The sequence below is a fragment of the Arctopsyche grandis genome, chromosome 7 (assembly GCF_051622035.1).
Source record: "Arctopsyche grandis isolate Sample6627 chromosome 7, ASM5162203v2, whole genome shotgun sequence".
NCBI lineage: Eukaryota > Metazoa > Arthropoda > Insecta > Trichoptera > Hydropsychidae > Arctopsyche > Arctopsyche grandis.
Window position 1 is genome coordinate 29,063,129 of NC_135361.1, and position 16,017 is coordinate 29,079,145.

At 30.7% G+C, this 16,017-nt stretch overlaps 1 protein-coding gene across 1 annotated transcript in view; it reads left to right on the top strand.

Annotated features, from left to right (window-relative positions):
- LOC143914132 (neurotrimin-like) overlaps positions 1-16,017 on the top strand; it is a 199,100-nt gene that overhangs the window by 49,539 nt on the left and 133,544 nt on the right. The window lies entirely within an intron of this gene.

Consider the following 16,017-nt stretch of genomic DNA (forward strand, 5'->3'; position numbering starts at 1 on the left):
TTACTCAAATATCTAACCACTTCACAGTGAAGAATATTGATTTATAATATAAAATAAATGTGATTTCAAAATCGAAAAACAATGTATGTATGTACAATGTACATACCTTTTTAAAAAATCAATTATTTTTATATTTATTTAAAGTTTGGACCATTGTAGCATTACAGGAATTTCTAATGTGCCACAATGGTAAAAAATATAACAGAAAAGAAACAAAATGATAACTAAAGCAATTAGACATGACAAAAATAAACCATATATGTATGTATATACCCAAACAACAGATTTAACACAACCATAAAAATAATAAGCTATATAATAGCGGATAATAATAATAATAATTACAAATTATAAAAAACAACAAAGATGGGAATGTCTTAAACAGAAAAAAGAGAAAGAAAAATAAATATAAACATATGTATATTATACAAAAATACATTTATAGATAATGATAAAAAAAAACAATAGCAATTAATAATAGCAGATAACTTAAAAATATCAAACGTAACATAAGGAATATCTGGCACCTACAGCCAGTTCAAATAAATAAGAACCAACTGCAAATACAAAACATCTCAGTGAGGCCCAAATGGAAGAGAGTAAATCAAAATTCCACTCATAAATCACAATCAATCATGAAAGCAATGATGAGCGCAGACCACCAGACAAATAGGTTAGAAAAATATCTGACAATTTACGCTCACTAAAGTGAAAAATATCACAATCAGAATCGGCAACAACGATTTAATTAAAATTATAACTACGAACACAATATATTTATTGATCATCGTTGATTATTTAGGGTTTATATTATATTATTATGATCAAATTTGATTTCAATTCATCACATATTTAGACAGGTTTATTTTTCCAGGTGTGTATGCCTTTTTATAACGCTCACTTCAAAATTTTAACATAATATGCGCAAATTTTACACGTACATACATATTTATCTTCAAAATTGGAATAATTTAGAATAAATTCGGATGTGACCAACCCATGACTTTAGTTATGTATTTGAGGAATAAAAGAAGGTCACAAAACAAAATTCGATAATTAAACATATGAACATACATACACGTTCACACATATCGGTTATGGTAGCATTTTCCATACAAATTGATCGCAAATGTAGGGAAACTTATACAAGACAAAAGTTATACTTCCAGTTGTCGGATTTTGTTCAATTTTTTATTATTAATTAAAATCACTATTTATATTATACACATATATGTATCAACAAAATAAAAATTATTTAAAAGGTTAAAATAAAATACTGAAAAATTGTTTTAAATAAAATACTACTTCCGGTTTACGAATTGTGACCAAAACCTTATCAGCTCTAAGTTAGTACATAAATAATACAAACACAAATTTTCAGTTTTATACGTTTGGCGGTGTGGAAAGAATCATGGGCAAAATATTTTTGACCGTTCTAAAAGGAAAAAATCCCACTTCCGGTTTATAAAATTTACTGATTTTTTTTTATTTTCATCACATTGATACAAGAATTATACTTGAATGATTAGGGGTCGAAAAAAATAGTGGAAAAAAATCGAACAAGAGTAAACTTCTACTTCTGGTTGACGGATGCTTACCAAATTTTATACATAGCTTGGTATTATGCTTAAACTTCTAGATATGGAATTTTAGTTCAATAAACCAAGAGGTTTCTGAGAAAAACATAAAAAACCTCGATTCTTTAGAGTAAAAAAAACTTTCGGTTCAGATAAAAATTTAGCAAAAAAATTTTACAAAGCGTAGAATATTTTCCCGCGCGGGTTTTCAGAAGCCTTATAAGATGTTGGGTTTCCCGCAGACGATGTCTCAGCATTAGGGATCCCAATCGAATATTCGAATATTCGAGTATTCGAATTATACGTCTGATTTTATCTAATTATACGTCTGATATAAAATAAATGTGATTTCAAATTCTAAAAACAATGTGTATGTATTGTTATGTCCTGACGGACCGGAGATACAAAAAAATGATGTCTGATTCACAAGCAGATCAATGTTTGATCTACGAGCAAACCAGATAAATACTTTAATGTTTCCGTATAATAAAAGTCACTTTGTATTTTAATTAGTTTAGAATTTATTATATTCTTTATAAAGTACAGCATTAGTCTAAAATAAATTTTTACACCTTTTTACTAAAAGGTCCAGATCACTTCGATAATTTTATGTTCGAGTAGAAGTTAAAGTTTATAAGCGCTAGTTTTAACAAAGGGTTTTACAAAGGTTTTCACTAGGCTTTTCACAAGGGTTCACAAGGGTTTCACAAGAGTTTCACAATGGTTTTCACAAGGGTTTTCACTGAGTTGAGTAGAGAAGTAAAGCACAGTAATACGTGGTGCTGTTCAGGGTAATCTGTCTTATCGAGGTTTGGGTATCCTCTTTTATACTAAAGAGATGACGTTATTGCTTATGTTATCTATCGAATATGGTTTCCGTTTACATTGCTTTGATAAGGATTCGTGATTTAAAGCAGATAAGACTTCCGTTCTAAATATCGAGGTTATGAGGTCATAACAGTATGTACATACCTATTTAAAAATCAATTATTTTTATATTTATTTAAAGTTTGGACCATTGTAGCATTACAGGAATTCCTAATGTGCCACAATAGACAAAAATATAACAGAAAAGAAACAAAATAATAACTAAAGAAATTAGACATGACAAAAATAAAACATATGTATGTATATATGTATATACACAAACAACAAATTTAGCACAATCATAAAAATAATCTAATATATAATTTGGAAAGAGACTTTGTATATATATATATATATATATATGTATGTATGTATGTATCCTTGGTTCGTTCGTTCGTTCGACCGTAGATCGGTGACGTCATCGAACAAATGATTTGATTTTTTTTTTCGATTCATAGACGCCGATTCGACTTTTCGGGCGAAGCCCTAAACAGCAATTGCTCATGAGGGCGCAGAGGGGCGAAGCCTTAAACGGCAATTGCTCATGGGGGCGCAGAGAGGCGAAGCCCTAAACGGCAATAGCTAAAGGGGGCGCAGAGGGGCACAGCCCTAAACGGCAAAAGCTCATGGGGGCGCATAGGGGCAAAGCCCTAAACGGCAATTGCTCATGGGGGCGCAGAGGGGCGAAGCCCTAAACGGGAATTGCTCATGGGGGCGCATAGGGGCGAAGCCCTAAACGGCAATAGCTAAAGGGGGCGCAGAGGGGCGAAACCCTAAATGTCAATAGCTAAGGGGGGCGCAGAGGGGCGAAGCCCTAAACGGCAATAGCAATAGCTAATGGGGCGCAGCCGCATAGGGCCCCGAAGGGGGTGCAGCCTCATGGGGCGCAGCCGTCATCGAACAAATGATTCGATTTATTTTTTTTCGATTCATAGACGCCGATTCGACTTATAAGGCCAAAGACTCAGGGGGGCGCCGAGGGCGAAGCCCTAGAAGGCAAAGGCTCAGGGATAGCCGTGGGCAAAGCCCTAGAAGGAAAAAAAAATAAAAAAAACAATTTTTTTTTTTAATAAAATGTTTACTATTAGATTAGTCATGTTTAAGCGGTTTATATTATAAATACTGAGCGAAGCCGGGTAAAACAGCTAGTAAGCTATATTAAAGCGGATAATAATAATAATAATTAAAAATTATAAAAGAACCACAAAGAAGGGAATGTCTTATAAAGAAAAATAAATATAAACATATGTATATACATATATATATTTATATATATATATATATATATATATATATATATATATATATATATATATATATATATATATATATATATATATATATATATATATATATATATATATATATATATATATATATATATATATATAAAATAAAATATAATATATATAATAAAACAAGACGCAGAAATAAAACAAAAGACACATAGAAATATTATAACAATAACTTAAAACTAAAAATGTATGACAATATCAATGTGATAAACAGTTATGGCAAATATAAAAATGTTCCGTTTTAGTGCAGGATTCGTGGAACCATTTTCGGCATTTGATACATTGAATCCATTGTTCTCCTGGTGAACTTTCATTAAAATTTTCTAGGCAAACCAAACAAAAGTAGTCATCTTCATCATCGTCAGATTTCTGGGTTTCCCTGTCATCATTCAACCTTTCCTGTTTCTTCGTTATTTGTTTTGTTTTTTTCAAGTTTCTTTGTCTTAGACTTGATTTTCGATTGTTTTTTTATTTTGTTTTTTTCTTTGTCATCAAATTCAGCCTGTATAGCATCCTTCTCTGGAGTGTCGGTATATATTGCCGGTTTTCTTCCTTTTCTCCGATTTTGACTGTTCAATCTAGGTGGTGCTTTCGGAAATGGTCTAATAATTTCCGGTGAAAATGTGTAACTGGATGTGCTGGGCTGTGGTATCACATCATCTTCAGCAATTTCATGGTGTGGAGCTTCTGTTTCACCATTGTGATCTGTAGAAGTTCCTGGTATTGAAGCTATGATTGGCATGGTATTACGCTTAAACTTCTTGATATGGAATTTTAGTTCAATAAACCAAAAGGTTTCTGAGAAAAACATAAAAAACCTCGATTCTCTAGAGTAAAAGTAATACTTTCGGTTCAAATTTAGCAAAAAAATTGAACAAAGCGGGGCTGATTTTTCCGTGTGGGTTTTCAGAAGCCTTATATGGTATTGGGTTTCCCACAGACGATATCTCAGCATCAGCAGCAGCTCCACCAGATCTCAGAGCCAGCGGATTCAAAGCCATTTACGTGTATGTGGTCATGTCAACTCGCTGTTGAGGAGTACCGTGGTTTTACCTCATTTCGTGTTATGTAAGATTCCACGAATTCTCTGAAACATGTTTAGTAATATCGAGTAAATTATTAACCCGTCGAAATTGCCTATTTTGATTAAAATTTTAACAGTTTTCCCGATTCCGTATTTGAAACGCTTCAAAGTAATTATTTATATGCCTTTATTTCTTTATCTACATATGTACGTAGTAACAAAAGATGAAGTTTTGTGATCATGCGAAAATTCGAACTCGAGATTTTGACTGATTCGAACTCAATCGATTACTGATCACATTTTCATGATCTAGAAAAAATGTGTGTGTGTGTGTCTTTGTATTTTGGGGTTTTTTGAACACCGTTAGTCCTATCAAACTGAAGTTTAAGAGGGCTGTACACCCGAAACCTTAATTTTGTTACCATTCCTTTCTTGGATATATATATTGAGTGTATGTATATATTGAGTGAATGCAACAATATATATCAATATATATATATTGAGTGAATGCGACAGTTGCGCTTCGGCCAGATAAAACGTAGGTTTCGTATTCTACTATTTTCTCCTCTAAAACTGGCCCAATTTAAAAAAAAAAATCATCATCGTTATGAAAAAGATATTTTCTGTGCATTTATTGGCGTATTTTTTTTTAAATCGACCGTTAAATAACCACGCTAGACTCTTTTCGTGGGTTTAAAAAAGAGGCGATTTTATAGATGTTTGGTACCTCCTAGCTCCTATAAAAAATAATTAATCAAAAAAATAAAACGATAGATGCACCCCAATGGTAGATATCCATAGCATATTAAAAAATAATTTCTCTACTACCATAATTGAGGTAGGGAGAAGTATAGTACGTTTGTATGGACAAGGCGCTGCTGTCCAGCCCTCTTAATATCGGTTACTAAAATTCTTATCGACATGACGTAAATTATTTTCAAATTTTTAAGTTGACCGAAAATGGAACCTCCCCTTATAGGTGTCCTCTTTTTTGTAAGTTTTTCAATTCAATTATCTCCCAAGCCGCTAACTGAATCGGACTAACAATTTTTCACATGTAGAAATTGTAAATTTTATTCCCCAATATTTTAATTTAATAGTAATTTGGCATATTTAGACTGTTATTTCAGATGTTTGTATGTAAATTTGAACCACGCACATTTTCAGGAAGGCGCGTAATGTGAAAGAAATTTAATTTTACAATTTTGGTAAACATTGCCAAAAATTTATAGCTATCTGTGCCTTTCACATTAATTTCGAATGTCTCATTTTAACGCATTTAATAGGATTGCAACTTCAGTACAAATTTTGTATATTATGTATGTTATAGTATGTACGTTGATGGTCTCCATTTCCATTGTAAAATTTGCATTCAATAATATCGTGTATTAGGTCGACGCTCTCATTCAATGTATTGATTAAAATTATGTCTGAAATTTAGGGAATAAATAATAGTTGGAACATTACTAATGACATTGGGATACAAAAGATGGATTAAAAAATGCCTTCAATTATACTTTTCAAATTGGTGTATTTTATCTATTTTGTTGTTACATAATGCCAGCAGCTCCTAATGCATATGGAGCCGACCATTTTGTTTTAAAATAGTAGCTGCCTGGTGGAGTCGTGTCTGGACAGTAAAAGCCCATCGGTGTTTTGACATTGTTAGTACATCCTCTTTGCAAGAAAGTTTTCCAATCAGAACATTTCACCGATAAAAATCCATTAGGATTCATGACACTTTCCATATAGTATACAGCTCTACCGTGATCACACACCCCAATTTTAAAACATCCCGGCTGATCTGAACCACCATTGGCATAGAAATCCACATGACCTGCAAATAAAATAAATTATTTAATGGATAACAATATGTTAAAAAGTTGTCGTTTTTAAACACGGGAAAAATTTTACCGATAGGTCCTTCGAAATACATTTCTGTGTGCAAAACATCGACGAATGCGGCGTCACTTTTATCCAATCTTTTAGTTGGGGGCATTTTGTAAAAACAGGTTGATGCTGGGTCGAGGCCTGATATACGATTGATTTTCGAACCTATCAATTTGAAAAATTCTTTACCGGCGGAAGAAACTGATGCCAATCAAATGTATCCTTGAAGCGCCAACAAAAATAAATAAATGAGTTTATTTGTATAGATTTAACGTAATAAGAAACTATGAAAAATTTCGCTATAATAAAGTATACATACATATGTAGTATAAAAAAATCTCAGAACTCAATCCAATTTACTTACGATTGCGTAGATCTGCCATAACTTTTCCCAAACCTTCTCCGGCATTTTGAGTATTAGTGCAAGCCAGAAAAAACTCTTCAGTTGTTAAAATACTGTGATCGTGCGTTAAAACATTCAGATTTCCAAAAGATTTCAAGTCTTTTGCTACCTGATCGATGGTAGAATCGTCAGCGCTTGATGTGTAGCCATGAGATATTACAACCGTTGGTAAAGTGCCGTCAAAATATGGCGATTGAGAAATACCTTGAGCTGCATTGGCCAGTGTGAAAGTGATCTAAAATTAGACATACTTATATACACATGTATGTATGTATATAAAAAAATAAGTTCTGATAAATTTTAAACTAAAAAACCTAATAAACCTGAATGCATAAAATTTTTAGAAAGATAAAAGTTCCACATCAAGTAGGTACGAATGTTTAATTACAAGTTTTACAATCACAAGTTTGTATAGCTAAATATACATATATTGCTATCAGTATTAAAATAAAAAATATTTTATTCAAATCTATTGTTACTACGTATATAGATAAAATAATAAAAATAAATGTCATAACCTTTGAAAGACGGAGCGTCGAGATCGAACGAGTGTCCAGAAGCGGGTCGAGTAAGACCCCAGTATTTTTTTTATCAAAATACAGCTTTTCTCAATACAAATTTGTTCAATATATATCTTATTAATCATTTTATACATCAACATAAAAAAGTTTTGGTCCTATAGCATGTTTTTGACTATTTTTGTATTGAAAAATAGCGACAAGTATCGACATGTAAACGCACATAGGTAAGGCCAACAGGCGACTGAATGACTCAATAGCCAGGCGCCAAAAGTGACGAAAACAATAGCTTACGAAAATATAGCTGTCTCTTTCTCTCGCATTGATTCATCGATCAACAAGAATATGCAAGCGAACAGTCGAAAACATGACTTATCGCTACCACCTTTAAATCATACTTTGGAACGTAGAAATGTATAGATGTATTTTTTTACGATGTACCCCTTTTCTAAATCGTACAAAATCTATTAAAATAACTTTCTTGTAGTTCATTCTAGGAATACAAGAAATATAGAGTATATAGCTTTAAAAACCACATAGTTATGTATTACGAAAAACGTAAAAATTGGGGCACTTGCATATCCCACTTCGGTGAGGGAAGGTTAATGGTGTGAATAGTTTACCTTATCAGTGGGAGTGTACAATTTCAATAAACACTGTGGCACTTTAGGAAGAGATTGACTGGCAACATTTTCATATGTGCTGCCAGCGACTGCTTTGATTCCTTCGCCTTAAATATTACGTAAAATTAATATTCAAAGAATAAATAAAATGTTCATAATTATGGAGTAAGCATACAGCTTATTTATTATGACTTTCGTATGTTTCTGATCTGCACATACACTAAATAATTATTTTAAAATTATTTACTAAATAATTGTTTCATACTTACAATCGCCAATGTTTCCAGAAAAAAAATGTTGATAATCAGCTATAGATGTATTCATTGTAATACTTTTGATACTACTTACGAAGAAAATTAAAAACAAAAAGAAATTAGTTTTCCTCATAGTGCTTTTTTCAATTCCGCTAAAAAAAATTTTTTTTCTATCAACTGCTTTTTATTTGTATGTGTTTTTATTTTATTACAGTTTGAGGTTATTTGGGAATGTATCTGTGATGATTCTTATTTGAAATATTAATCCACTCACGGCCTTCATGCTAAAAAATTATTCATATTTTGTCAAATGCTATGATTTTAAATACCTCGAATTGACTCAACTAATTCGTTACAACAAAAGTCAAAAACTAAGGCCATTGTGAAAACAATTATATGCATATGTGCGTAATACTATTCAGCACTTAAAAATAAGGCCGGATGTAAATGGTATTTTTCTTTATCATCGATCTGATCTTTTAATTATATCTATTTAATTATATAATTCAAATTAATTATATATAATATATTATAATATAATAATATAATATATTAATTAAATATTATTCAATATTTAATTATATAATACAAAGGAAATAATTTAATGTGAACATTTTTTTTTTAAATGTGATTATTTCTACCCAAATATATGTATGTATATACATACACACCAATATTAAATATTTGTTTTTCTGAAACACTATACAATTTTATGTTAAATAACTTTGAATGTTCATACTTTAAAAGCCTTCTATTTTTTGGATTTTGGACACAAATGTCAAATATTGTTTTGCAATATTAATATATCAAAGTAATATGATTATTTCATTTTTGTGACTTAAACCGTTGTCCTTATTAGAAGTATATGTACATATGTATAATTTTAATTACATCATATGTAAGTAAATGTGTACATATTTGACAAAAATTGAAATTGGTTTATACTTACACGCAAATTGTTCAGATAAAAGTCAACTACAGCTTCTTCTCGGAATGCGTCTATTTCAGTGCCTGCCGCGCGCGGCTTTTAAAGCTATTTTTCAAGGCCAATAATGAATTAATACTAAGAAGACCATAAAATATATATTTATATTATATCATGAGTTAACAATTATGTATAACACGTACATTGTTAAGTTAAAATCCCAAATTTGATCATAAAAATATAATATAAACCCTAAATAATCAACGATGATCAATAAATATATTGTATACGTATAATATAAAAAAATTTTGAATGTGACCAACGCTTGACTTTATCTATGTATTTGAGGAATATAAGAAGGTCATAAAACAAAATTCGATATTGAACCGTATATACACATTCATACATATCGGCAGCATTATGAAATACTAATAGCTATGACAGCATTTTCGATACAAATTGAGCGCAAATGTATGGCAACTTGCACAAGACAAAAGTTATACTGCCGGTTGTCAGATTTTGTTCATTTTTTTTATTACTTAAAATCACTATCAGTTTTATACACAATAAATATCAAGAAGATTAAAATAATTTAAAAAGGTCAAAATAAAATATTGTTTAAAAAAAAATACTACTTCCGGCTTACGAATTCTGACCAAAAGCTAATCAGCTCTAAGTACATATACATACATAATACAAATGCAAATTTTCAGCCTGATACGTTCAGGGGTGTGGACAGATTGGTCGCCACAACATTTTACACCCTTTATAAGAGGAAAAAATATTTGATTGAAAAAAAGATTACTGATTTATTTTTTATTTTTCTCACATTGATACAATAATTATACTTGAATTTCTTCGTGAAGGGCACACATGTTTAAGGGGTCGAAAAAAATAATGGAAGAAAAATCGAACAAGAGTAAACTGCCACTTTCGGTTGACAGATGCTTACAAAATTTTATACATAACTTGGTATTAAACTTAAACTTCTAGATATAAAATTCCAGTTCAATAAACCAAAAGGTTTCTGAGAAAATCATAAAAAAACCTCGATTCTCTGGAGTAAACGTACTAATATAATATTATAATTATAAAAATATTCAGATTGAAAAGCAATAATTGTAAAGGTGGTGAAATATAGAACTGGTCTAATAAATGCGTGATAGCTTGAGAGGAATTTTTTTTATTTAAACTATGCTTTTGACTTTAGATAATTAATTATACGTATTTTATAGGAATAAAGAAATCATAATCGATAGAAAAATATCCAAACTATTGAATCCAATACTCACTTTTATAATATACTTGATTTTGAGTTTAAGTGTGCAAAAACCAAAAATCTGTGAAATTTGCGCATTTTTTTGACGCTCATAAACAATAAAAGTCATTGTTATATTCAATTCAGTTGGTCAAATTTAGTAAGTCTTTTTTTTTCGTTACTCAATGTAATTGATTCATTTTGCCTTGTCTAATTAATGTACCTATCCCAGCTACCTTAACTATATATGTATATTTGTACTTAGATGTACATACATACATACATACAATATCAACATAATCACATACATAACAGTACAACCCCGGGCCCTGGGAAAATTTATTCCTGGTCTTATGATAAACTAAAAAAAAATCTAATAGATACGAATATTTTTAAAATGCGAAAAATCTATCAGAACTATTAGAAAAATACCAATGCATATGTATATTGGTTTTTATTTTTTTAAATAATTAAATACGAAAGTATGATATAATTCACATACTTTGAATAATGACTTTATTGACATAAATAATGACAAAAATATTCAAACTAAAGTGTACATTTTAACTATTACTTAATATCTTAATTTTATTATGAAATTTTGAATGTTTCTGATATACCCAGTATGCGGAAATTACTGCTGCTGAGGATATTATCAATAAATGACATAATAATATATAATATGTACAATAATGTCATCAAAAATTAAAGACCAGTTTAATGCTGCAATTTTTATGTATAGTTGAATCAATATTATACAATTTTTAGATGTAAAATTATATACAAAAAAAATGATGACTCTTGCCAAGCGTGTGAAAAATGCTGTGAGCACAATCTTTAAAATAAATTGTCTCTCAAAAAAAAATGTCGGATGCAAAACGGTTGGTGGAATATGTGAAAAATTGTAAAAGAGATTAATTATGTTTTAAAAGCTTTGTATAAATACGAATTATTATGTACATCCTTCTATATTTAGCACAATTTTCGTTGCTAAGCACTTTTTTGTTGAAGAGTGTTGTTCATTCGTGCGTGTTATTAAATTGATAGTTTTACAACTGGTTTTACATGGGTGTAAGTCCCACTACAGATGCCACGTGTGTGTAAAAACAAGGTAAATTAATTAATAATTCGGGATAAAGGCGTTCACATACGACCGCAAAGCTCGAATAATTGATGCGTCTCGAGACGCGAAGCTTTTCCGACGTGAAATGTGATCCAAAGTGGAGCAGATTTTCCCGCGCGCGTTTTCAGAAGCCTTATATGGTGTTGGGTTTCCCGCAGACGATGTCTTAGCATCAGCAGCAGCTCCACCAGATCTCGGAGCCAGCGGATTCAAAGCCATTTACGTGTATGTGGTCATGTCATCTCGCCGCAGAGCAGCACCGTGGTTTAGACGCTTTGGTTTTACCTCATTTCGTGTTATGTAAGATTCCATGAATTCTCTAAAACATGTTTAGTAATATCGAGTAAATAATTAACCCGTCGAAATTGCCTATTTTGATCAAAATCTTAACAGTTTTCCCGATTCCGTATTTGAAACGCTTCAAAGTAATTATTTATATGCCTTTATTACTCTATCTATGTACGTAGTAACAATAGATGAAGTTTTGTGATCATGCGAAAATTCGAACTTGAGATTTTGACTGCTTTGAACTCTGATCACGTTTTCATGATCTAGAAAAAATGTGCGTGTGTGTCTGTGTATTTTTGGGATTTTTTGAACACCGTTAGTTCTATCGAAAAGAAACTTTGTATCGGTCACTGAAATTCTTATAGACACGACGTAAATATTTTTCAAATTTTTAAATTGACCCGAAATACCTCTCCTTATAAGTAGGTGTCCTATATGTAAGCTTTTGAATTCAATTATGTCCCAAACGGCTAATTGAATCGGATTGAAAAATTTTCACATGTAATAGAAATTGTTAAGTTTATACCGCAATATTTTTATTTAAATACAAATTAATACAAAGTAAATTTTCAAACAAAGTATTAATATAAAATTTGAACATACTAAATCATACTAAATTTTGTTTTGTTATTTAATTTGACGCATATGAAATTGACACGTCTCAAAGTAAAAGACTATTTTCCCTAACTTTCCCGGAAAATTCCAAATATATCAATATCTATTTACAGCGAAATCACATCAGATGTATTCAATCTATCTTATCTACATTTTTTAATTTTTAATTTTTTTTATATACATATTATCTTTGTACATACATATGTATGTACATACTATATACACATCAACAGTCTTCTACTCGTTTATTCTTCTTATAAAAATACTAAATGAAGATTAAATAAAAAAAATAGTTTGCTATATTTTTATGTAATATTTGTTATCTTTATTTCAAGACTTTTATATATTTTATTTTATTTTAATTTTATTATATATCAATTAATCATGCATGCTCGATCATGAGTGTGATAAACACATTAAGAACACGAGGAAAAATACATGAATAGAAAAAATATGTATACATGACTTCTTACATGAAATAAAAGTTTAACAACTAAGTCAGCAGTTAACAGTTAAAATTGTCATATATTAACTGCTCTAGTAGGTCGAGATCCCCGTAACCGAGGAAGGGATATATTAACTAACTTAATAGTTTTATTTTTATTTTATTTATATATTTATATCAGGAAGACCTGAGAGGTAAACTTAATGCATCTTCCAGGCCAATTACAGAATAAACGTAATAATCATTGAATACATGAGAAAAAAAATACATGTCCATACATACAAACACATACACCTTATCAGTCACAAATTTTACCGGAATAGCCCATTTTTCGCCCTATTGGGTCTCACTATCTGGCAATTTTGTTTTTATACTTTTACAGTTGTTTTCAGCATACCTCAACGTATTGTTGCCAAAAACTTTTAAAGTCAGTTTCCCCCAGACTTTCAAGTAGTGCGTGTCTTTTTTTAGTGTTGTGAGCGTTGAGCGTAAAATATGAATTTTTGTCGATCGCCGAGAAATCAAAAATTGTCACTTTCTGGGAGGAAAATTATTTTTTTGCGGAAATTTATCGACGAACAGAGAAGCACTCTACCTACAATAACTATAGTTTTTAAGAAGTATAAAAAAAACAATGGACATAACACCTGTCAAAAAAGGAAAAGTGGCAAAAAAACTGACTTCTCGAGACGAACGGATTTTAAAGAGAATTTTACTTCAAAACAGTTTCGAAACTGCGTCAGAAATTAGGTCTGAGTTCATTTAAGTTGGAAAAAACAGTAAGCCTTAGAACAGTTCAATATAAACTAAATAAACTTGGTCATGAATATGTATATATTTAAATAAACATATGCAAACATACATACACAGATGTATCTATCCATATATGTAGTAAATACACATTATACTAAATAATAAAATTAAAAAAAAACAACCAAAATTATATTTACATATGTTAATATTTACAAAGTTACATCTTTAATTATCAAATTAATGTGTCACCTTGTTAATTCATAGTGATTTGAATATGTTAGGTAATTTCTAACTTGTGTAAAGAAATCAAAATAATTAATATAATTTATACGGCCTAAAATTTCGTTATCACATGTTGATAAAACAGTTTTTGCTCTCCCCCGATATAGTGTGTTTTCAGATTTACGTAGATTATAAATTATGTAGTTGTAAGTTAACAAGTTACGCTTGTACCGATTGTGTTACTAAAAATATTGACTGGATAAATTTTATATAATTCAAATGCATATGGAAATTTTAAATTATTATTTATTATATCAGATATTAAGAGTAAACAATATAATTGTCTCTATAAAAACACATTCAAAAAATCATATGGAGTATATCAAGTTCAAAACATAACAATCATGAAAATTCGAATGGGATTTTTCCACGCAGAGGCGCAACATCCAGAATCCTCTTCACTACTATTACATAAGTACATCCCGTATACTATTTGACCCAGTTACGATCAGTTGAATACCTACATATATACATATATACAGGGTGTAAGCGAAAACGAGCTTGGTCTAAAAATTGCCGATCATTTCACTCGTAATTAATATAACGTGAAATCGGCAATCTACGGTCACACAAATTGGAAAATTAGACTTGGAATTCGGGCAGGTAGGTGCGCGAAGTTTAATGGTGTTTTGATCCGACCGGTTCTAATCCGGACACGCGTGCCAAACAAAGGGTCGAATTGACCTTTGAACCACCCCTTGGCGTTTTTGCCCCTGAAGAGCCTGGGAGAAAACCGCCAATCCCTCCCAGTGCGGTTCGTGCGGTCCGTGGGATAGAGAGAGGAACACCTTTTGATTTTATCGACGCCGCAGAACATCCCGTTCGATTAAATAAAGTGGTTGGTTTTTCGTGTCGTGTTGTGTTCGATTTTCCGCTTTTCCATTTGACCCGGACGCTACACGGTGCGGGTTGCGAGTCGACCGCGCGTTCAATTCCTTTTCCGCATCTACGATGAGTGCACACTTGTCGGGATTGCATTTATGGAAAGTGCACTGATAATAACTAGGCTTTGTTTAAACACTGCTGTGCATTATTAAGTTGGATAGGCTAATTTTCTGTGTATGTGGATTTTGTTTGCGAAATACTACCTGAGTCTATACATCACATGCGAGCATCGTGAAGATACGTTTACAAGATCCAATTAATCAGGACAATATTTTACACTAGTAAATGACAAAACTTCATTATTACACTCCAATTAACTGTGCTTTAATTTTTATTTCCTCAAAATTTTATTTATTTTACGCGTTCACATTTTAACAAAGCAAACATGCATTAATAACTAATTTCAACCAAAATGTTGAAATAATACCATTTAATATGAAATCGCAATCAATATGCAGTTTGAACGTTAAATTGATACTCAAGAATACTTTTGGAAATTAAAATATGTTTTATGCATCTATATAAGTACACATATAATATAAAAATATCAGTTTTGTTTGCAAAAAATTCACTTTGTGAATATCATTCCTATGAAATATCACATACATTCATACAAATCTAATATATGTTTGCAAAACTTTGACGCAATACTGCAAACTGATTCTAATAACCAATCTAATTAATTATTACAGTGATAAAAGATGATTAATTTTCTATTTAACGACACAATAATGATAGCAATGTAATAGATTTATAGCCATGTTGAAGGCGGCATTCAGCTAAGAATATACGTCAATTGATAAAATAAGCTTTTTAAATAGACCTTTTTTTTTACTTCATATATAAAAAAATGCATATAATTTTATCTTTTATAAAAAAAAGTACACATATACATAAGTGAGATATGGATAAGTATTTTTTACATAAAAACTCGAATGCACGTGTTTAGTCTAAATTTACATATGTAAATTTCAATCGATCATTTCATCAAC